Source organism: Neophocaena asiaeorientalis, unplaced genomic scaffold (assembly GCF_003031525.2).
Source record: "Neophocaena asiaeorientalis asiaeorientalis breed wild unplaced genomic scaffold, Neophocaena_asiaeorientalis_V1.1 scaffold409, whole genome shotgun sequence".
In the NCBI taxonomy this organism is placed as follows: domain Eukaryota; kingdom Metazoa; phylum Chordata; class Mammalia; order Artiodactyla; family Phocoenidae; genus Neophocaena; species Neophocaena asiaeorientalis.
Genome location: NW_020175208.1, coordinates 2,090,046 through 2,115,314, shown reverse-complemented (window position 1 = coordinate 2,115,314; position 25,269 = coordinate 2,090,046). Strand labels below are relative to the sequence as shown.

At 43.9% G+C, this 25,269-nt stretch overlaps 1 pseudogene; it reads right to left on the bottom strand.

Annotated features, from left to right (window-relative positions):
* Positions 1–11,872: 11,872 nt before the first annotated feature.
* LOC112413364 (protein FAM136A pseudogene) lies at positions 11,873–12,611 on the bottom strand (annotated as a pseudogene).
* Between the last annotated feature and the right edge of the window lie 12,658 nt (positions 12,612–25,269).

Here is a 25,269-nt window from a genome sequence, read left to right as displayed (position 1 = left end):
GCCCCACAAAAAAAAAAAAAAAAAAAAAAGTCCCAAGCATGGCACTGAAGGGCTGTCTAGTGTTCCCAAGTGCACGAAGGCTGTGATGGGCATTGGGGAGAAAATATGTGTGTTTGATAAGCTTCATTCAGGCGTGAGTTATAGTGCTGTTGGCCATGAGTTCAACGTTAATGAATCAACAACATATATTAAATAAGGCGTCTTTAAACAGAAACACACATAAAACAAGGTTATGTATTGATCGGTTGACGAAAATGTGGCCAGAGGCTCGCAGGAACCTAACGCTGTATTTCCTCAAGGGGCAATGATTCAGTATTCCCTATTTCAGTCTCTGCAGCAACTTAGTAAAACATAACTACATGAATGTCGAGAGTCACCTGTATTTAAAGTTGTGTCTAACAGCAGCCATCAATATGAGGTACCAACCCCTATGCCTCCTTCTGTCCAGGTAACATTGATTCAGTCCCATCCGTCCCATCCGAGGAGGAAGGGCAAGAGAACGAACACGGATTGAGCCACTCCTGTGCGCCAGATACTGCCCTAGGTGCTTGGTGTCCGTGGCTTTATTTAATCCTCACACCAGCCCTCCAGACTTGTCATTTTTCTCCCCCTTTGCAGATGAGGAAACCGCAGCTCAGAGGAGTGACGTGACTTGCCTAAAGCCAAAGCAAGTAAGAGGCACGGGCTTCTCCACCCCCAGCTGCTGGAGAAGATTCCACAGTTGTGGACCTTGGAGCTGGGCCAAATCCGGGCCCTGGGCTCCATCCAATGGTCTTTATAAACCATCCATAGCCCCCCTTCCTCTGTCCCTTCCCCATCATGCCAAACCTTTGCCTGTCTCCTCAAGCCCCACAGACACACCCCTGCTTCTTTCTCAGTGGGGGACCTTGTGTCCCACACCAGGAAGAAAGTCCCTCCAAGGGGACTTCTCAATGGCCACTCCCCTCCAACCTGTCAATCCTTTGTGAAATGACGCTGAGTGTAAAATAAACAAACGGATGAAGTCAGTGCATTTATAACTTTATTCCTCCTCACCTCCCTTCCTCTGGTTTGACTTCTGTTCAAAACGAATTCCTCCACCTGGGTCTGGGTCTAATCCTCTCAGGCCTCCTCTGGGACCTGACTTCTCGAGTTCTCCCCCTCTCCATCTGTATTTTTGTTTCCTTCCTTGGCATTGGCTACTTGCCCTCAGCCTATAAACAGGCTCGAGTTTCTCCTAAAACAGCCCTCCCTCCACTTCCCCCCACTTCAGCGGCCACCTCATTGCCTTTCTCTAGCCCAGCCTCTTGAAAGAATCATCTACACACCCTCCCCTGCCATTCATCAGCCACAGCAGCCTGGCCCTGCTCCCCACCACTCCACTGAACTCATTAGTAATCTCCTAATTGCCAATTAAATATAGCGGCTAATACATAGTGGTCGCTGCAGAAAAACGAAACACAGAGACGAATTAAAAGGAACTTTGAAATATTCATGATTGCACCACCCAGAAAGAACTAGTGTTAATACTTGGTTTATATCCTTATAGGCCCTTTTCACGTATTATCCATGCTTGTGCGCACGTGTCACACACGTAATGAGGGCTTCCCTGGTGGCACAGTGGTTGAGAGTCTGACTGCCGAAGCAGGGGATACGGGTTCGTGCCCCGGTCCGGGAAGATCCCACATGCCGCGGAGCAGCTGCGCCCGTGAGCCATGGCTGCTGAGCCTGTGCGTCCGGAGCCTGTGCTCCGCAACGGGAGAGGCCACAACAGTGAGAGGCCCGCGTACCACAAAAAAAAAAAAAAGAAAATAGAAATGAGTTCACTCTCTAAATCATTGCTCCTTTTGAACCACATGTGTCTTTAGCATAGGTCCTTCCAGGAGATGACCTGGAGAAAATAGCGTATTTGGGAGGTATAAGCAACACTGCAGAGAAGTGGGAAAGTGATACAGGGAAGGGGGAGGCAGCCCGCTAAGGCTGCACTATTAAGCCAGCTAGCACAGAGGGCAAGTGAAGATTTCTCCCATAGGGAAGCCCTAGGAAGTGGGATAAAACACATGCCTCAGAAGGATCCCAGCCAAAGGACAAAGGAACTGGGCATTTATACATCACCTCTGAGTGTTGAGGCTGCTCCCCGGCACTTGTGACCTGTGATGTATGCAGTCAGCTTCCTGCAGTCCTGGGGAAAAGATCCCTCAGCCATGATGCAGATGCTGGCAGCTGAAAGTCTTGGGGGCACACTGATGGGTTTGAAGGACAAGGGCAGGGCAATGACAGTATCTGTTTCAGTCCTCCCTTGTACCTGCTCTGATCAACTTGCACCCCACATTGAGTTTCATGTCCTTCCACTGCTTCTTCAAGGTGGTGGCCTGTCACTATATTTTAAAAAGGAAGGCAATAGGGTTAGTGGAACAAGCCAAAATGCCACTGCTGTAGTTGGTCCTGAGACTGAGTGATGTACACCACCTTCCTTCTCTACCACCCATTCTAGATGACCCTCACCTGGGCCACCCGGGATCACTTACCCTTGCCAGGTCTGTAACCCCTTTTTATGCCTGCTGGTCTCCTGGCATGAGAAGCTCAAAGTTGCCAGGAGGCACATATAATTTTAGATTTAGTAAAACCATTACTGTGTCCTCTGGTAGCAGTGTTCTCCCCTTACCCTCTGGGAACTAGTATCTCTAGTCTAACAGAGCCTAAGGATTTGGGGAGAGGAAGCATAAATTTACCAAGTGGGACACTGGGATTAATGGTGAGAAGGGCCACTTCCATGGTTCCCAGAGCTGTATAGTCTACTGATCAGGAATACAGCCTGTATATATATAATGGCTATTGGCTGAAGGTATATAAATATATCTTAAGGACAGCACCTCGACTTTACCTTCTAGCTGATGCCTTAGTTATACCTTCAAGTGATTATTCCAAGATTTCCTCAGGATGGCAGCTTCTGGTTGCTATGGCATATAGGAGGACCGGGGGATAATATGGTCATGCCCACTTCCTCCATGGTCGTATTATTGGGGGAATCCCATGATGAGAAATTAGACACTCTGAAAGCCTTCAGATAGCAGTGCTAGCCAAGACATTATGAATTGACAAGACAAACCTGTATCAATCCCATGAAGTCATAGAAGAATCATGGCCCCTCTGGAATGGTTGGGTTCTTTGTAATCAACCTATCACCCTGTGGTTGGGTGCTCTCCTTCAGGGGTGGTACCGTACCAAGAGCTTGGCATCATTCTTTGCTCTTACAGACTGGACTCTGAGTAGTAGTAATACCTAGATCACCTTTAGTGAGGGGAGCCTATGCAGTTGGGCCATGCATGGCTTCCATCCCTGCCGCCATGGCTGCTTGGTTCACTGGCCCATTGCGCATGCTCTGAGATGAGAGGATGGCTCATTTCCACGGGATGAATCATGCTATCTAACTGGCTGTTCGGTGCCTCCTCTGCAGTGAGCACTGTCTGGTAGACATTGAAATGCGACCGAGATCCACACACTTTGTACCTACCCTCAGAGGTCAATCCACAAGCTTCTTCTCCAGATTTCCTTAACTCCAAGTTCTCAGTCTTGCCCTTTGCAGGTTCCTGATTAATCAACCAACCCACCACAACTGCCCAGAAGTGTCCTTTACTCGGGCCACTTCTCATTTTGAACCAAGATCAGAACTCCAAGGTTTATTAGCGAAGATTTGGATCTGTGGGTAAATGTCCTTTGGTAGACTTTCCATCCACCTTGCCTCTGATGGTTAAGTGCTGCCGCCTGGCCTGTGCAGTTCTGGAATCCCACTGTCACACCATTAACAGACACGAGGGGGTCCATGCGCATAGCAGCCTCCCCTACTATCCTCTTAGCTTAGAAAGGACAGCCACCACCGGGCTGGTCCATGATGCCTTCACACACTCATTTCTTATTGCTCCAGTGAAAGGAGCTTGCTGAGAAGTTCTCAGCTGGAGGGTCCTCTGGTTTTAGGTAATACTTTTCTTCTAGAGAGTTGACTTCTCTGAACCTTTTGAGTGCTTCCTCCAGTCTTGGCAGTTCATGTGTTGCTACATCATTGTTTGCAGCTATTCTTTCTGTCAGTTTTTAAGCTATTGCCTAAGCGCTATACCCTGTTGTTTAGTGCTGGAGCCAGGACTCAGAAAATCATATTTCAGCATCTCCAGTTGCTCCCCGTTATGTCCTGCCAATAAGGAGTGCAGAAGGGAGTTGATAAGGCTAAAGCACGAAGGAGGGACTTGCTTCTTCCTATTGGCTTCCTGTCGGCTTCCTGTTCCCACGAGCATCACCCTAGTGAAGCTTCTTCACCCTGGCGCAGCAGCGACTTCCCTTCACGGCAGCTGAATCCGTTTTGCAGTTTTCCCAGTACTCTGCAGCACCAGTTTCCAACACTTTGGTGGCCCTCCTCAGAGATCGGAGTTTTAGTTTCTTGGGATCCCTCCTCTAAGCTTTTCAATTTTGGTAAGTCCACCCTCTTACCTTATTTCACCAGCCCTGGGTATGACATCTGCTCCTGTAGTTGCTGCCTTTGTGACAACTTAGCGATCACTCTTTTTACATTTTCAGTTACCTAGTTAATATCATTATACCTACTTAATACTTTACATTAGATTCTATTTAAGTTAGTATTGTGGATTCTGTCTCCTGACTGAACCCTGACCTTGCTTTTTGTTCCTCCAAGTTTCAAGGAGTCATCCCAGCTCCAGGTGCCCTTGCCGGGATGATAAATCGAGAGACCCAGGAAAGTACCTCCATCTCAACAAACTTCTCTAGTCCAGCCCCATGTTCCATCCCTCTCCTCACCCAACACCCTCAATATCCCTTCCCAGGTATGTTCTCTAAATTTCTCTTGCTACTTATTAGTCAGATCCTGCGGTTCTTTTTGTAAAAATCCAATTTCTCTAAGCAGAGATAGTACCTCCTCAGGGGTGCCATGCTGGGACTTGACCTTAGGGATTAGTCTAGAAGTCACAAGAGAACGTAGTAGCAGGCCTTGAAGAGATCAAGTGTCCTCTCACAAGGTATCTGCCTTAGGTGAGGCCTCTGCCTGTTCTCCAGGCAAGGAGGGGGAGCCTCTTCCCCTCCAACAAAGGTGAGTGGGACACTTCTGCCACTCTAATCGTTGGGTCCTGGACCTGGTTGTCAGCCCTTTCTTCCCTCCAGCTGCAGGAGATCAGGAGATTTTAAATGCTGTCATAGAAGTCGTTTGCTTTTCATGCCATGACCTAGGTTGGTAGTTGGCTAGTTAGTTACAGTGTATCATTTTCTTCATCCACCACATTAATGGTACTTAACAACAACAAATAAACTCCACAAGTTCTTTTAAGTACCATTGCCTCCGTATCTCTCAGATGTTAGAGAGGCTATATAAACCATCACATCCCCTTACACTTGTATCCTAACCCCCATTCACCACAAGTGTCCTTATAACAGAGCTTCTACGACATGTCAAGGACTGTCAACAACGGGGTCTTTCTGCCATTGACTGGCAAGTGACCCAACTCTAGAATTCCATCGTAAGGACCTGCTTCCTAACACCACTTCTGGTACAAGCTGTCCAGATTTGACAAGGATTTGAGTTCACTTCGTTTATTTGAGAAGTGTCAGTTACTTTGGGAGAGAAGTGGGAGGTGATGAAGGAAAGGAAGACAACCAAGGAGAGTGTACTATTAAGCCAGCTACCGGGACTTCCCTGGTGGCACAGTGGTTAAGAATCAGCCTGCCAATGCAGGGGACATGTGTTCGAGCCCTGGTCTGGGAAGATCCACGTGCCGCGGAGCAACTAAGCCCGTGCGCCACAACTACTGAGCCCACGCGCTGCAACTACTGAAGCTCACGCACCTAGAGCCTGTGTTCCGCAAGAAGAGAAGCCACTGCAATGAGAAACCCGCCCGCTGGAACGAAGAGTAGCCCCTGCTAGCCGCAACTAGAGAAAGTCCACGCGCAGCAACAAAGACCCAATGCAGCCAAAAAACAAACAAAAAACAAACAAACAAACAAAAAAAACACCCAGCTACCACAGTTGGTTATCAAAGCTTCATCCATCAGGGAATCTCTAGGAAATGGTACCAAACGCATGCTTCAGAAATAACCCATGCGAGGGGTGAGGGAGCTGGGGTGTTTATATACCAACTCTGAGCATCATTGGTTAGGTGTGGAACTGACAGCATCTACATCTGAGCCATCTGATTACTTGTTTAAAATGCAGATTCCTGATTGGGGGAAACTATGAAGAGCATACGTGACTTGTCTGCAACTTCCTGAGAATCTATAATTATTTCAAAATTAAAAGTTAAAAAGATAGGATGACCAGAGAAACCAGTTATATGGAAAACCAGTCATATTCAATTAACAGACTACATCATATACTTAATGTGTGTTTTCCTTTCTGTAAGTGTGGGATACTACGGTGAAGAAGAAGCCCCTTTCGTATCCCACTGTAAATAAATAGATATGGTGGCTAAAATATAACAAATGTCTTTTTAAATATATAGCTGAGATCAAAAGCTGTAGGTAGAAAAGAGTCACCTGAGCATAATCGTAATCACAGTTTGTAACAGTGTGGGTATGAGGGCTAAGTTTGTAATAAAAATGCAATGGTGGTGGTGGTGGTGTTTGGGGGAAACCTTAGCCAAAAAGTTGAAAGAAAGTTTGTCATGGAACAGGTTAAGCGAATGGAGCTTCTTGTGAAACTACCCGTGGCACTCCTCTGCTATTTAGGGCCCGTGGGGCTCCTTTAGAAACAACTCTCACTAGTAAAATATTACAAAGAATGAGAAGAGAAAGACTTCTAGGAGATAAAGTCAGAGGATGAAACAACTTGGATAATTCACATGTTGTGCTAGTTGGGTCCTCCAGAAAATAAATGCAGGGATGGAGTTAGGAGTGCAAGGGGTTTACTGAGGGGTAATGCTTGTGAAGGATAAGAGAGGAGGAAGCAAGATTGGGCAGTGAGAGCCTTGGATGTGATGCAGATCTGACAGAGTCTTAGCTAACCCAAAGGGGAATTACAGAGCAAATATTGCCCATTAGAGAAGTCCCATGTTGGGCGAAAATGGCGAGACTCTAGTACCCCGTTCGTAACCAGTCATTGCTTGGAGACTGTCAAGGAAGAGCATGGCCTCAACTCAAAAGCCAAGGCAGATCCTGAAGGTACTAACATCCCTAGGTTGTCAGCGAACTGTACCCCTTGTGGCTGAATGGCAAGTTTTTTAATGAAGGGAGATCTGAATGGTACACAAGCCAAAAATTAGGGTAACAGAATAATCTTAAAGACTTTAATAGAAGTATGTTTAAAGAGATAGAATTAGGAATAGAAGGCATATGGCTCATGAAGAAAAGAACCAAATAGACATAGTAGAAATAAACTATCAGAAACTCATTTGATGTTTTGAGAAGTAGACTAGATAGTAGAAATAAACCATCAAAATCTCATTTGATGTTTTGAAAAGTAGACTAGACATAGGCTGGAGTGAGAATTAATAAACTCAAATTGGTCTGAAGACATCACCCAGATTGCAGCACATAAAACAACACAAAAAGATGAAATTATGACAGCTAGTATAGAATATTAGCGGAGCGCATGGGCTCTGAAGCCACACACGTAGGATTAAACTTCAACTCTATTACTTACTAGTTATAAGGCCTTAGGTGTGTGTGTGTTGTTTTTTTTTTTTGCGGTACGCGGGCCTCTCACTGCTGTGGCCTCTCCCATTGCGGAGCACAGGCTCCGGACGCGCAGGCTCAGCGGCCATGGCTCACGGGCCCAGCCGCTCCGCGGCATGTGGGATCCTCCCAGACTGGGGCACGAACCCGTGTCCCCTGCATCGGCAGGCAGACTCTCAACCTCTGCACCACCAGGGAAGCCCGTTAGATGTGTTTTTAAACCTCTTTGGGTCTCAGTTTTTCCAAAGGTAAAATGAAGATATACTAGTACCTACCTCATGGTATTGCCATTAGGATTAAATGAGTTTATAGTTCCTATCAACAAGTTATAGTTCTTATAGCACATAGTAAGTACTCAGTAAACATTATCTAATATTATAGAGGAATGGAAAATATGAAAGATAAATTAAAAGTCATGGTGGAGAAAACGAGAAGTTCCAACACTTATCTAATCAGTCCCAGAAGGAGACAGTAGGGAAGAAGCAGCATTTGAACAAATGATGGTGGAGAATTTTCTATACATGAAGAAAAATGAGCCCCTAAAATGAAAAACACTAAGTTCTGAGTAGGTTTTTAAAATGTCATCCCTAGAGATGTTGTAGGGAAATTAAAAAATCATAAAGATAAAGAAATAAATCTGAAAAGCTGCTATAGAGGAAACAGATTATCCACAAATGAATGACATTTGCCTGAAGCAAATTTCTCGTCAGCAACAATAGATGCCAACGGAATAATAGCCTCAGAGTGATCAGAAAAACAATTTGAATCCTACATCCAGCTAACCAGCATGTAGGCATGAGTATAAAATAAAGAAACATTCAGATATACACAGACTGAGAGATAAGGGAATCTTATCTCAGACTTTTGCTCCAAAAATGTATGAAGGATGAACTTCAGCAAGAAGAAAATTAAACTCAGAGGAAAAGACTCCTCTACCAGTCAAGATGGAATAACAAGAACCAGACTTACGTTCCTACCTGGAACAACTTGAAAAGAAAAGAAAAGAAAAAGGACAAAATATACGAAACAGTGGTTCTCAAGGCATTGGACATCAGACAACAAAGGGCAGTGATCTCTGAGAGATGGGAAACAAACAAAGTGAGCCTTACAATTGCTCTAGCTTACTGCCTAGAGAAAGTTTCCAGGTCACAGTGCAGGGAGAGGGAACTCAGACAGACCCTGGAGGTCTTCCTGAGATAAGGAGACAGAGCTGGGAGTCCAAGGAGGCCAAAGAAGTTAGAGTTCGCAGGACAAATTACCAGGTGGGGAAGAGATGCACAGTACCGCATATGAGGAAATGACCCAAGGCTGGGGAAAGAACCTCCCAGAAGGATTAGAGGAAAAAATTCTCAGAGTTCACATATAGCCAGGAATTGTGCCATTCCCACCAGCTAGAGTGGAAAATATCACTGAGTAGTCAAAAGGGTTTTGCCTCAGTAGTGGGGAAAATGATCTCTAGACTAAATGCTACTCTGGTCCTGCCAAAAGGGTTTAAAAGCAAGACTTTTGAAAGAGTCAAATTAGTCCCAAGTAACTTAACCATATCCAGAAAAAAGCTAAAGAATATTTATAGGAATACAAAAATTATTCAGCATCCAACAAGGTAAAATTCACAATGTCTGACATCCAATAAGAAAGTACCAGGCGTGTAAATAAACAGGGAAATACTACTTATAAGGAAGAGAAAAATCAATCAAAACCACCCAGAAGGACTTCCCTGGTGGTCCAGTGGTTAAGACTCCACACTTTCAGTGCAGGGGTTGCAGGTTTGATCTCTGGTTGGGGAGCTAAGATCCCACAAGCCATGCGGTGAGGCCAACAAAAACAAAAACAAAACCACCCAGAAACGACACATGATAGAAATAAGAGACAAAGACATTAAAACACCTACTATAACTGAATCCCCTATGTTCAAGAAGCTAGGAGAAAGATTAAGCATGTTAAGTAGAGTCATGGAAGTTATAAAAAAGACCCAAATCGAATTTCAGGAGATGAGTACTATGTGTCAATTATATCTCGATAAAACTGGAAGAAAAAAACGTTTCTAGAGATGAAAATTACTATGTTTGGGTTGAAAAATACACTGAACGGGATTAATGACAGTTTTGATGTTGCAGAAGAAAAGATTTGTGAACTTAAAGACATAGCTATAGAAACTAACCAAAATAAAACATAGAAAGCAAAAAAAAAAAGGACTGTAACAAATGAAATGAGCATAAATAAGCTGTGGGATAACTTTAAAGCAGCCTAAGATATGTACATTAGGAGGGAAAAGAGAGGAGGAGGGACAGAAAACAATCTGAAGAAATGTCTGAAAATTTTCCAAATCTGATGAACACTATAAACTCACAGATCCAAGAAACTCAATAAAACACAAACATAAGAACCGTAAAGAAAAATACACCAAGACACATCGTATCAAACTGCTTAAGACAAGCGATAAAGAGAAAATCTTAATAGCCGCCAGAGTAAGGAGACGCACTGCATGCCAAGGAAGAAGAATAATGACAGCCAGTTTTGTATTTGGAAACAATGCAAGCTAAAAGGCAACGGATCTTCAAAGACATGTAAGGTACTGAAAGAAAACTCTGCCAGTCTAAGTTTGACAACTTAGATAAAATGGACAAATTCTTTGAAAGATATAAACTACCAAAGTCCACTCAAGAAGTAATAGATAACCTGAACAACTCTACAAGTTTTAAATAAATGGAATTTGTGGTTAAAAACCTCTCCACAAAGAAAACTCCAGATCCAAATGGCTTCACTGAGAGATTCTTCCAAACACATAAAGAAGAAATAGTACAAATTCTACACAAAATCTTCCATAATATTGAAGAGGAGGGAATACTTCCCGATGCATTTTATGAGGCCAGCAAATTGAATTCAACAATATATAAACAGGATACTACATGATGGTCAAAAGAATAATACATCCCAGCAGTGTAATCAACGTAATTCATCATATTAACAGACTGAGAAAGAAAAGCCGTGTGACCGTCTTAATATGGAGGAAAAAAAACATTTTACAAAAGCCAACATCCGTTCTTTTTTTTTTTTGAAGAAAAATTAAGTCTTATGTATTTTTAAAACCAAACCACTAGGAAAATATATCACAGTCTTGAAACAGCAAACAGACAGGCTATATTATCATTTCAAGTAATAAGTTGGTAAAAACACAAGGTCCTTAATAAAACGATAAGGTGCCAGAACTGGGGCAGAACAACGCATGTCACAAAAGTGGTATTTGGTAACGGAGGGCTGTCCCGTTTTTTGCTCTAAAGGAGGCACAGCTTGCCCCTGAGTTGCCGACTTTTTCTCCTTTGACCTTCGTGCTGCCAAGGGATTGTTTCAACAGAGCTCTGTTATCACAGGGGGCAAAGTAAGCAATACTGGGTTTAGGCTTTCATTCTATTTTGTTTTATGAAAACCAGATTTTTCCAAAGCCAGTACTTCATAACTCTCTTAATTAAGCAGCTAACAATTCCTCTTTCACTGTTCATTCTTGAATACTGGCATATAGCACAATCAAAATCCCCTTTCCCTTCAAGGGTGAGTGTCACTGCAAGATTGTCTTGTCACTCGCTGACTCTGCTGCTGACAGCCTCAGGGCTCATCATGGCTGCCAGTCAGAGGGAAGGTTTGCTTCCCCTACCAGTGTGATAGCGCTTCTTATATTTTTGCAGGGTCTCCAGGCTGAAAGATGTCATGTGTGAGAATTTTAAGAAATGCTCATCCACGTCCTGACGGCCAGAAATGGATATCCGCAAGGACCCTTTCAAAGTTTTTATCCAAACTACCTCTCCCAACTCTACATCTTAAAGTGACTTCATGTCCTTGTATATAAAACAAAACCACGCAAAACAAATCCCCAGAGGCCCCCTTTCCCCTTCTAAATTAGTGACCTCATGGATTTTGTTTTATTTCCAGTTTGTGGGAAACGTTGTAGTGATCCTTCTGGTAAACAGGAGGTTGGCAACAAACAGAAACACCTCTCCTCACACTCCACCAGCTCATAAGCAGGTCAGATGAACCTGCCAGCCTGTTGGTATCTGTGTACTAAGAATCTGGTACCTTGGAGGGCTCTGGTTTGGTACAAGGGAGGCTCCCTGTTGCCAGGAAAAGCACTTGCTACGTGAAGTTCAGGCTCATAAAAACTCTCCTGTGCTATCTCTGACCCAAAGTTTAGCACCAGTTTTTTTCACTTTCTAGGATTCAAACACAAAGGAACCAGTGTCCAGAGGCAAGTGATATAGACCTTAAACTTGCTGCCATCCTTAATTTCCTCATTCATAACTTTCCTTAGAAAACCCAAATCCCCATTTCTCTTTTTAAATAGACTCCTGCCTTCAGCCCCGATGGCCAATAGCAGACATCTATTTCCCAATGGATGAAAGAGACTCCTTCATCTTCTTGGTCATGGTTGGGATGAGGTTCATGTGGTCATCTACACACGTGGTCACGCAACTCTCCAGCTGCCGCTTCACCTGAAGCTCTTTACTCCCCGCATCTATTGAATCTTTGGCTTTGTCGTTGCAATGCATAGTGCACCGGGCCAAGCGGTCCTGGAACTTCTCCAACTCGCTGGTCGCCTGGGCTTGAGCCAGAGATGCATGGCAATACTCAATGCACTGGTGCACTTGCTGCATGGACGCCTGGCTGTCCTCACAACAGCCGGCGCTGCACCGGAACATGAGACCCTGCATCTTCCGGATATTCTCTCTCTCCAGACACTTCACCATAGAGTCCACCGCCTCCGCACCCGGAGCTGCTGCAGCTCCGCCTTGGCGACACGGCGCTGCTCCGTGCTGCACCGGCGCCCACGTGGACTCCCGGGCACGAGCCCGCCCCCTCGCCGCCTCTTCCCCCAACATCCATTCTTGATTAAAACTCTCAGTGCTCTAGAAATAGTAGTTCCTCAACTTGATAAAGGGCATTTATGAAAAACTTACAATTTCATACTTCATGGTAAAAGACTGAATGCTTTCCCTTAAGATCAGAATCAAAGCAGAGATGTTAGCACGCATCACTTTTATTGAACATTATACTAGAGATTCTTACCAGTGCTACTGGAAAGAACAACTGAGTTTAGTAAGGTTTGACACAAGGTTAATATGAAAGAATCCATTTTATTTCTGTTTATTAGCAACAAATAATCAGAAATTAAAACTTAAAACATTATTTACAATATAATAAAATATATGAAATACTTGGAGATGAATCTGACAAAAGATGCGTAAGAACTATACACTGAATGCTGCAATGCATTGCTAAGAGGAATTAAAGAAGACCTAAATAAATGGGAAGCTATGTCATGGTCTTAGATTACAGGACTCAATATTGTTAAATGTCAATTCACCCAAAATTCATCTATAGACTCAACACAATCTTAATGAAAACCCTAAATTGTTGTGTGTGTGTGTGTGTGTGTGTGTGTGTGTGTAGAAATTGACAAGCTAATTCTGAAGTTTATATAAAAATACAGAGGACATAAAATAGCAAAAACAACTTTGAAAAAGAAGAGGAATGTTGGAGGATTTACTATAAAGCTACAGTAAACTAGACAGTGTGGTATTGGTTTCAAGAGAGACAAACAGATCAGTGGGACAGAATAGACATTCCAGAAATAGAGCCACACTTAGACAATTTGTTTTTGAAAAGATATGAAGGCAATTCAGTTGAGAAAGGATTATCTTTTCAAGAAATAGTACTAGAACAACTGGATGTCCATAGGCAAAAAACAAGAACAAAAATAAGACTCAAAATGAATCACAGACTTAAATGTAAGACATAAAACTATAAAACTTCTAGAAGAAAACATAGAAGAAATATTTTGTGTGTCTTGGATTAGGCAATGATTTCCTGTATACAATACTGAAATTTTTAAAGATTGGATATAACACACAAGAAAAAATTGATAAATTGGATTTCATCAAAATTAAGAAAAATCTATTCTTTGAAAGACACTGTTACAATAATGAAAAGACAAGCCACAGACTGGGAGAAAGTTTCTGCAAATCACATCTCTAATAAAGGACTTTTCCTGTTGTGGAGCACAGGCTACGGACGCGCAGGCTCAGCGGCCACGGCTCATGCACCCAGCCGCTCTGCGACATGTGGGATCTTCCCGGACCGGGGCACGAACTCGCGTTCCCTGCATTGGCAGGCAGACTCTCAACCACTGCGCCACCAGGGAAGCCCCTAATAAAAGACTTTTATCCAGAATATAAAGAACTCTGAAAACTCAATAATAATAAAAAAAACATAGCTCCCCACCAAATGGGTAAAAGATTTGCACAGACTCTTCACCAAAGAATACATGTGGATGGCCAACAAGCATGTAAGAAGATATTCGACATCGTTAGTCGTCATTAAAATGCAAATTAAAACCACAGTAAGATACTATAGTGCACCTATTGTAACATCTAAGGCCATTCAGAGTGCTGGTGAGGATGTGGAGCAGGTAAACCTTTCTTATGCTGCTGGGGAAATTGTCAAATGTACAACTATTCTGGAAAACAGTTTAGCAGTTTCTTAAAAAGTTAAACATACACCTGCGACATAACTCAGCCATTCCACTCCAAGGTACTTAAGAGAAATAAAACCATCGTTGCATAAAGATTTGTACACACATGTTCATTGCTGCTTTATTTATAATATCCCAAATTGGAAATAACTCAAAGGTCCCAAATCAACAGGTAAATGGATAAACGAAATGTAGTAGATCTCTACAATGGGATACTACTCAGCAAGAAAAAGAAGAAGCTATTTATATATGCGGCAACACAGCTGAATCTCAGAATAATTATGCTGAGTGAAAGAAGATAGACAAAGAGCACTTACTGTTATGATTCCACTCAAATAAAATTCTAGAAAATGAAACTAATCTATAGTGACAGAAAGCAGGTCAGTGCTTTCCTGAGGATGGGGTGGGGCAGGGAGTGGGGGGAAGGAGGGAGAAATTACAAAGAGGCACAGGGAAACTTTTGGGGTGATGTTCATTATCTGGACAGTGGTGATGATTTCACAGGTGTATATATATGTCAAAACTTATCAAAGTTGCTCACTTTAATTTTTTTTGTATAAATTTATTTATTTTTGGCTGTATTGGGTCTTCGTTGCTGTGTGCGGGCTTTCTCTAGTTGCGACGAGCGGGAGCTACTCTTCGTTGTGGTGCGTGGGCTTCTCATTGTGGTGGCTTCTCTTGCTGCGGAGCTCGGGCTCTAGGCGCGCGGGCTTCAGTAGTTGTGGCACGTGGGATCTAGAGCACAGGCTCAGAAGTTGTGGCGCACGGGCTTAGTTGCTCCGCAGCACGTAGGATCTTCCGGGACCAGGGCTCGAACCCATGTCCCCTGCATCAGCAGGCGGATTCTTAACCACTGCGTCACCAGGGAAGCCCAAAATTGCTCACTTTAAATATGAGCGTTTATTACATGCCACTTATACTTCGATAAAGCTGTTAAAAATAATCCCAGAAGAAAAGTGTGGGAAGCAAGAGGTGAGGATGAACAAAGAAATTGGCAAACGTGTTAGTGAATCTAAATGAGCAATAATGATAATAATTATAAAATGGATTGAAAACATCTGATTTTGTATTGGTTGGTAGAAGTAAGGCAAGGGATTTTTACTCAACTCTCAATTTTAAGTGTGCATTATGTATGCTTCATTTCCATGCTAGCTGAGAGAACAAAGAAAGGGGATTTTTGAAAAATCAATTCAAAAGAAGATGTGAAATAAGAAAAATTAAGTAAAGAAAAAGCAGGAAGTGACTGAAGTCACAGGAAAGGAGGTAGGAATAGTTTAATGCACTTCCTTAAAAATTCTTGTGGGAGTCCAGGAAGGCTTCCTGGAAAGGGAGACATTTATTTAAGATGGTGTTTTAAAGAATGAGCAGAAATATTATAATACACAGAGGGGGTTGCATAGCAAATGCACAGGGAGGTAAAAAGACATGTTAGAGGGACTAAAAAAAAAAAAAAAAAATTCTAGAGCCAGCACATAGGCTGTGACCCCGGGGGAGGGCTGGAGGGGATGGGCAGGAGGCTGCAAACATGGTTTGGGGCCACTCACTGAGGGCCTTGAATAAGGGCAGTGAGGGACCACAGAAAGATTTTCCAATCAGAGGTGACTCTGGTTGGAGGGGTGTTTTTGATGCATCCCTTGAGGGCGGTATAGAAAATGAACTATCGCGGCAGTACTGGAGGCAGGGAGGGTGGTGAGGACGGTTGAGGGGAGGCCATGGGGACAGAGGGAAGAGGTCATTTCTCATTCCCCTACAACTCAGCTTCCCGGTCACCATCAGTGACAGGCCTTTCGGTACAAAGATGTTTCCAGGGAGCTGTGAGCTCCAGGCTCACAGATGAGACTAAGGTGAAGATTGTTCTCCCAGCAAATCAGTGGCAGCACCATATCTGTGGAAACATGCTGTTTAAAAGTGACCTAGCTTCTGGGAATTCCCTGGCGGTCCAGTGGTTAGGACTCAGCGCTTTCACTGCTGTGGCCTGGGTTCAATCCCTTGTCAGGGAACTAAGATCTCACAAGCCATGCGGTGCGGCCAGAAAAAAAAGTGACCTAACTTCTGACCTCCAGATCTGCCTTATGAAGTGAGCACAGCCAGCAAAGAGTCCTGGCCTTGAGTCTGAAGGCCTGCATTCTGGTGTCTGAGTCAGCACTTGCTCACTGTCTAACCTTGGCCAAGTCCCTTGCCCTCTCTGAACACCACCTAATCGATCAACTCCTGCCTCAAAGTGAGGGTGTTAGACCAGCAGGCCATCCTTTGACCTTCACAATGGGCCAGCAGATCTGGCCCCGGTTCTGTCTCTCCTTAATGTCCCAACCCAGTAGCATGCCCTCCTAGTAGGGTCATACCCAATCCCACCACTGGGCTCTACCTCTTGGAGAAGGAAGACCCTCTGATTTCTTCCTTTCCTAAAATGAAAATAGCATTACTCTTTTTTTTTTTTTTAGCATTACTCTTTTCATTATAACAATGACATGGGTTCATTGTTAAAAATTTAAGCCATAAGAGAAGTATAAAGGAGAAAGTAAAATTCAAGTGCAATTCTATTACACAAAGGTAGTCACCATTAAGATTTTGACAGCAATCTTCCAGACAATTCCCTCTGTTCACACACACACACACACACACACACACTTTAAATACCCACACACATAACTATGTGTAAATGAGATCATAGTATTGATATTTTAACTATGCTGCAATCTAATCTAAAAAATCTAATTTTTTTCATTTAATAATATGTCTTAGAATCTATGTAAAAATATTGTTATTAAAGTTTTTAAAAATGTTGATTACATACTCACATACAAATATACCATTATATTCATGCAAATGCATAAATGTGATCAGCCCGAACATGGGCAAACCCTAGTCACCTCTTTAGTTTTTGTGGCTCCCTATTTTTCTCTGTCAACGAATGGACCATGAACGCTACTACAATGAACATCTTTAAACATATGTCCTTTTGCATTTTTAGGAGAAATAGTCAGATGTGGAATTGTTGGGTCCAAAATGTGAACATTAACGTTTTTTACGTATATTGCTCATCTATCCTCCAAAAATTAGTACCAGTTCTCTCTTCTCCCAACAATACGAGTGCCCATTTCTCAACACCCATCTTTTTTTGGTAGGTGGCAGTTTTCGTAAGCAATGGAACTTACACACGAGGCTTGCCTTGGTCAGAAACCTTTTTTAACAGAAGACATTATCCATTTCTAATCTAATAGGTGAACATATCACTTCATTGTTTTTATTTTCATGCCTTGGGTTATTAGTGAAGTTGATTATCTGCTTATTAACTAGTTGGATGGTTTCTTTTGTGAAATGGCCTGTTTATGGCCTTTATCCATTTTTCTGTTGGGTTTGTCTCTTATTGTTTTTTAAGAGCTCTTTTATATATTAGGGATTTAACTTCAGACCACCTGGTTTTTCAGGGTCCCTAGAGTTGGGCAACATGGTCCCCTGCAGTCAGATTCCCAAGAGACTGGAGCAATTCTGCCTCTGGTCAGCGGAGGGCAGCAGTGGGCAAGATTCACTTCCAGTCTGGACACACACACACACACACACACACACACACGCGCGCGCGCGCGCGCGCGCGCTCTCACACACCACGAAGACCCTTCCAGAGAGCTTCTTGGTCCACTGACTCTTAAGGGCCCCCCAACATAGATTATTTCCCCTCAGTCTCTGGAGACAGCTGTGAACACTGAAGAGAATCAGGCTGTAAAGACTGGAGTTCCAAATCCATCTCTGTCACCTCCCAGCTGTAGGTTGGGTGCAGACTTTGCGACCTCCCTACCTCAGTTTCCTCATCTGTAAAATGGGTCCAGTGATACCCACCTTCCCAGGGTGTGGTGAAGGAACAGTGAACAGAGGAATGTTGTAGTCTGGCACGCATAGGTGCTGGGAGATTACAGCCCAGCTCAGCCAGCCCCCTCCCCCCACTCCCCCCCCCCCCACGCCGGGCCTTTTCACTGCCTCCTGCTGTCAGAGCTGGGTTTGCTTCTTCCCAAGCCTGCCCCATGTTTGATCAGTTCTGTGTCTAAGGAAGATGCCCCGTGGGCTGGCTGTGTGGAGACAGACTGCAGGAGAGGAGACCAGTGAGGAGGGGGAGAGCTAATGAGGACCCACCCCAGGGCAGTGGGGAAAGACTTGTAGGCAGGAGGGACCAGTGAGAGAGAGGCAGAAAAGGTCAGCGCCTGGCAACCTGTGAGATGCGCTGGCCAGAGGAGGGGTGGGGTGGTGGCTCCCAGGTGTTCTACCTGAGGGACTGCAGCGACGGCTGGGGGAGGTGCGGTTTGGTCATAGAGAAGAGTTCAGCGTGAGTTGTGCTGAGTTTGAGGTGCTAGAGAGACTTCCAGGACCACCCCCTCAAGCAGTGGGAAATCATGGCTCTAGCCTCTCCCCTCCTCCCTGCCTTACCTCCTGACCCCTCAGTCCTGCAAAATCTGGGTTCATCCCTGTTCTAGATCTAATTCAGGCCAAGGGAGGGAATCATCTCCTTCCTTGCTTCCTTTCCCGTCTCTCCCCTCCCCTTGCTCTCCCAGCTCCCTCTAGGTCCCAGGTCTGGGGAGAGGGACAAGAGGGAGACCTTTATTTGACCCAGGGTCCCGTACCACTCCCTTATGCTAGGAACAAGGCAGGGCCCAAGGGGCCCCCGACTCAGGAGGGGAAACCGGAAAAATGGGTTTCTGATGGGAACAACTGTGGCCTGGAGCTGGGATGAATCATCAGAGTCATTAGACAGAGAAGGCAGTGAGCTGGAGAGGGCTGGACCCAGGCCCCTAAGCGGCAGGCTTCTGGGGGAGGAGAGGTGGGCAGGTAAGAGGCAATGAGGTCCTGGGACTCTACAACGGCGGCAGGGTTAGAGGGGGTCTCTTCAATCTCCAGCCTGGTCCCACGGCTGAGACAGGAATTACAGACTCTTATTCCTTTGTTTCTATTAATGATGATGGCAATAACATCATTTATAGATTGCTTACTATGTGCCCAGCCTCCTTAAACTCTTTACAAACGTTATTTTATTTAATCCTTGCTTACCTTATTGTCAATCTCCATTTTACAGATGAGGTCACCAGGGCTCAGAGAGGTTAAACCATTTGCCCCAGGTCACAAGTGCAGAGTCAGGGAGAGTTAGGGCACAGCCCTCTGTTTGACCCCAGAGGCAAAGAACTCCTCTCCTCTTTCCCCACCACCCTCCACAGTCATGGTTGGACTGTGTCCCGCACCCATCAAGATCATTGGGTTCCCACCTGGGCCCCGGGCACGCAGAGTCCTCGGAGCTATCATCAAGGTGAAGATGCCTCGAGGGTGATGGGTACATTTGTCCACCATTAAGTCACACTAGGCACGGTTTCCCTAAAGCCAAAGGATTTTGAGCATGTTTTTAAAATATGTGGACTTGGCGTGGAGGAAAGGATGAAGCTCGTTGGTGCTACCTGGGGAATGTGGTGAGGCCCCCCACAAGATTGGCAGGGCCAGGGTCATCTGAAGAAGGGTGCTGGGGGCTCTTTGGGGCTCCTTAAAGCTGCACTGTCTGTGGTTCTGGGAGGAAGGGGCAGGGGCGTGTGCATGTGGAGGGGGGTCCTGGCCGGCAGCCCCTGCTATGTGGAAAGGGAAGGCCTGTGCTCCTCTCCTCTCCAGCCTGAGGTAGACAGTGGGTGGTGGGCGTGGCTTCCAGAATCCTATCAATGCCTCAGGAATGCATGTGGCTTTAGCAAACCCCAGCAGCAGGCAGAGGAGTGGGGTACAAGCCAGGGCTTGTCCTGGCTTAGGATGGGGACCATGGAGAGTGTCCCCACCAGGCAGGCTTGGCCTGAGACAAGGTTTGGGCTGGGGCTGACCAAGGAAGCTGCGCAGTGAGCATCAAGCATCCCTGCCTGCTGCCCCTAGCTGGCTTCCCTCCCCTGCTGCCAGGCTCCACTCCAGCTTCACATCTCCCCACCCATTTCTCTAAAATCAAACCCAGGGTGGGTGCTACAGCCTTTGTTATGTCCTCATTGATCAAACCACAGAGTACCTGAACTGTACCAGCATTTCTCTTCAAGATCTTATTTAATCCTCATAACCTATCCAATTATATGTTTTTAATCATTAGATGAGGAAAAATAAGCCTCAGAGAGGTTAAGTGACTTGTCCAAGTCCATACAGCTACTAAATGTCAGAGCCTTGTGGTGTCCAGGTGTCTGACTCCAAAGCCGATTCACTTTTCATTTTACTAACCTAGAGGTTCAGAGGGAATAAAAGGTGGTCCTTACCCTTGAGAGGTGTCTAGTTTGTTCCTAGAGGGATAAACAGATAGGTAAGTAATCTCACACAGTGTGAGTGATCGGGCAGTAGAATACAGTGATAGGAGCACAGGCGGTGTGATGGCTGCATTGTCTCCTGCTGTAGACAGTTTCCTCAGTGAGAGGGGCATGGCTGCAGTCACTCAAAGCTTAAATCATCCCTCAAAAGGAGGAGGAGGAAGAGGGAGAGAAGGAGGAGGAGGAGGAAGGAATAGAAAGATAGAAAGTGCGTGTGCGTGGTGATGACAGAGCGTCTGGATCCAGCTGTTCGTGAGGGTATATTTCCCAAGAGGGTCAGCCAACGATCTCCTATTTTTACTTAAGCCAGTTTGATACTTGCAACCAAAAGACATCAACTTAATGCCACTTGTATAGCATGTAAATGGCTTCAAAATGGAACTCTTGACTTTTATCCCCCAAACTTATGCCTTTCCTGTACTTCCCCATCTCGGTATATGGCACCACCATCCACCCTAGCCCTTGTCCTCCCACCCCGTACCTAAGCCAGCAACAAGCCCTGTCAATCCTACCTCCAACATATATCTCAAGTCCATCTATTTCTCTTTATTTGCACTGCCACCCTAGTCCAGGCCACCATCATCTGTCACTTGGATCACTGCAAATAGTCTTATCAATGGTCTCTCTGCTTCAGTTCTTGTTCCCTCATAAATAGCAGCCAGGGTAATCTTTCAAAAACATGAATGATCATGTCACTCCCTTGTGTAAAACTCTTCAATAATTTCCCACTGCACTTGGAATGAAATCCACGCTCTTTGCCAGGGCTGCTAATATCTGACACTTATCTACCTTGTAATGTCATCCTGTCTTCTTTCTATTTCACAAAGCTGCCAAATTCATTTCTATCTCAGGGAACTTGCATTTGCTTCTCACTCTGTCTGGAAGGACCTACGTCTTCACATGGCTGTTTCCTTCTCATCATTCAGGTTGGGCCTCAGTATCACCTCTCACAGAAGCCTTCCTTGAGCACCCTAGCTAAGGAAACATCTACCTCTCACTCCAATCCCAAATTGCTCTCTATCATTCAGTTTACCTCCTTCATGGCATTTTTCATGTAATTTTGAGTGAATCAGAAATAGACTAGCCATCATAAGCACTGTAGACCAGCTTTGGGTAAGCTCAATCCCTGATTGCATTAAGGTGATCTGCCTCTACTATTTGTCAAAATTGAAAGCATATTCTTTCTTGAGAAAGGCAACATGAGCCAGAGCTTCAAATTATCTCTACATTTTTCATACATGATGTCAATTTTAATAAAAAGTTTCCAAACATACAAAGAGATATGAATTGACCAACAAAATCAAGAGGAAAAAAATGTATATTAGAAAGAGACCCACAGGAGACCCAGTTATTAGCATTATCAGACGTTTCAATAACAGTGATTAATATGATCAATAAATTAAATGAAAAGATATATTCAGCAGAGAAATGGAAAATTATTAAAAATAAATTCTATAACTTAAAAATATAAAAATTGAAATTGAGAACTCAACAGATGGGTTTGACAGCAGATTAGATGCAACTGAAGTGAGAATTAGTGGGTTAGAAATAGGCAAAAAGAAAACATCCAGACTAAAGTAAGGAGAGGCTAAAGGATGAAAAAATACAGAAAAAAATGTAAGAGACATATGAAACACAGTGAAAATGTCTAAGTTATGTGTAATTAAAATCTCATGAAAGGAAAGAGAAAATAGGTCAGACGCAATATTCAAAGAAATGATGGTTGAGAATTTCCAAAACCAAAGAAAGACATCAAGTCATAGGATGCATGAAGCACTATGAACTCGACAGAATTAATACAAAGAAAACTGAATTCACACACATAATAGCAAAACTTCTGAAAACTAAAGACAAAGAGAGAATGTTAAAAACAGCCAGAGGAAAAAATATTTTATCTTCAAATAATATGCAATAAGAATTATAGCAGACTTCTACACAGAAACTATGGAAGCTGGAAGACAGTGAAATGAATGAGAATCTCAAATTGCTGAAGGAAAAAAGTGCCAATCTAGAATTCTATATCCATTACTACTATGACCTCATCTTCTACTCTCCCCTTTACTTATTTAGTTCCAGTCATACTGGCTTCTTTGTTATTCCTTGTATATTCCAGACATGTTCACACCATAGGTTCTTTGCATTGGCTGTTTCCTCTACTTGAGTCATTCTTCCATGAGATATTCATATGGCTATTGCCCTTATCACTTTCAAGTCTTTTCTCAAATATCACCATTTCAATGAGGCCTACCTTGAACACCCTATTTAAAACTGTAATCCACTTATTCCTGATCTTTCTTCCCTGAACTATTTTCTCTATATATTATTACCTTCCGATAGATTATATACTTTATTTATGATTTTTTGTCTCCCTTGACTTAAATATAAGCTGACAAATGTAATTGATTGGTTTAAAAATATATTTAAAATAGCTCCAGTTTTTTTAAAATCAGGAGGGTCATTAAGGATATTTAGTATGCCACGATGTCAGAAACAGAAGTCTCCCTTCATTGCTTGTTTACCCTTGTTCTGATTTTTCCATGTGTCTTTTATTATAAGATAAGACTAATCCTCTCTGGAAGTAGATGGGAGAGATAGATAGACAGATGGATTGAAACTGATAGGTGTTTAAGTACGGACTTTTTCAGTTGCATGTTACAGGAAACCTAGCTAAAGTGACCTTAAAGAAAAAGGGTATTTATTATCTTACACAAGAAGTCATCCAGAGGCCAGCCTTCTCCTGTGTCAGTTCAAAACTGACATCAATTTGCTTTCCATTTTCACATTTGATCACACTCAGCAGGCTGGTTGCTACAGTTTCACAAGAAGACATGAAAATATCTTGCTAAAGACGGATAATTTCTTCTGCTCCATCTCTTTTTAAGGGCTAAGAAACTCATCTTCTGCAGGACTCCCAGCAGGCCTCTTTCCTGTTTCATTGACCAGGACTGCATCACTAGGCCATTCCAAAACCATTTGCAGGGAAGGACAATGAATTATTGTGATTGGCTTAGACTGATCATGATTTGTCTGCTATGGTAGGAGGGGCCCAGACTCATGAGGCCCCATGCTTTGATACCTGACGAAAATCAAGGTTCTGTCACCAAGGAAGGGAGTGCAGTTGGATGGGCAACCCATAGGATTCCTTACATAGCATCCCTCAGATTGTCATTTTAATAGTCACTTTACATCCTTGTGCTCACTCATCCTCACCGGTCCAGGGGTATTTTATCGTTGTATTTTTCAGATGAAGGTCACAGATGTTGGGTGACTTGCTGAAGGTCATAAAGCTAAGACATGTTAAGATCCTGTTTGGGGTCCACCCATGGATGTCCTGTCTGTGGGTCTGTGATGGTTTAAAAAATTGGCCACAAAACTCATAAGTGAATGTTCATGGCAGTATTATGCATAAGAGTCAAAGGTAGAAACGAACTAAATGTCCATCAGCTGATAAATGGATAAACAAAATATGGTATATACATATAATGAAATATCATTTGGTCATAAAAAGAAATGAAGTTCTGATACATACTGCAATACAGATGAACCTTGAAAACATTATGCTAAGTAAAAGATGTAAGTCACAAAACAAAACATATGTGATTCCACTTATGTGAAATGTCCAGAAAAAGCAAATCCACTGAGACAGGAAGTAGATTAGTGGTTGCCAGGGGCTGGGTAGAGGGGTGGGAATATTGGGTAAAGTGAAAACTGAAGGATATAGGGTTTATTTTTGCAATGATGAAAATGTTCTAAAATTGGTTGTGGTGATGGGTTGAACATATACTCAAGGCCAATGAATTTTATACTTTAAATGAGTGAATCGTATGACATGTGAATTTTATCTCAAACTATTACTAAAGAAATTGGCTGCAAATTGTTTGAAAAATCTTCCTATGGAAAGGTGGGGTCTATGTCACCTACCTTGTGACTGCTTTGACCGATAGAGTACGAGGGAAATGACAACACGTGACTTCTGAGGCTCCACCTTGTAGCAGTTTCCACCTGGCTCTCTCTAGACACTGGTTCTTGAGATGTTCCCTCTCAGAACCCAGCTGTTATGCTGTGAGAAGCCCAAGTCACATTGAGAGGCCACATATAAGCCCTCCAGGTGGCATTCCCAGTTAAGCCCAGCCTTCAGCCATCCAAGGCCAGGAGCCAGACGTGTGAGTGGAGGAACCTCCAAATGATTCCAGGCCCCAGCCACTGAGTCTCCCCAATTGAGGCCTCAGACATCCTGGAGCAGGGACAAACCCTTCCCACTTGCTCTGTCCAAATTCCTGCCCCCGGAATCCATTAGTGTAACAAACATGTGGTTTTATCCTACAAAGTTGGGGTGGTTTATTATGCAGCAATAGAAAACCAGAGAGACACCTTCCTCCTCCCAATTCTACAAGCCCCATCTCTGTCCCATCTGATTCCTTCTAGGTCCCTCAAGAGTCCCTCATTCCGGTGTCCCGGAGAAGCAGATGGTGCTCAGAACTGGGGAGGGTCCTTCTCTTCCCCGCACCCAGTTCTTTCCTGAGAGCGTTTCCCTCACATTATGTATGGTTGACGGCTTCACCTGTGGGTTCCAATTCCTGTTTTGATCCCCAGAACACCTGCATTGACACCTGTTTGCCCTGGCTCTGGGAATTGGGGAAAGGGCTCAGGTTTGTATAGATTTGCATTATTTTAATGTAAATTTGCTGGGCTTCGGTTCCGCTCTGTCTCTGTCTCCGGCCCAGACCTCTCTCCTGAGCTCATGACCTCAAGACCCGACTGCCCGCCAGGCCACTCCCCGTTCCTCGTGATGTCCTAGAG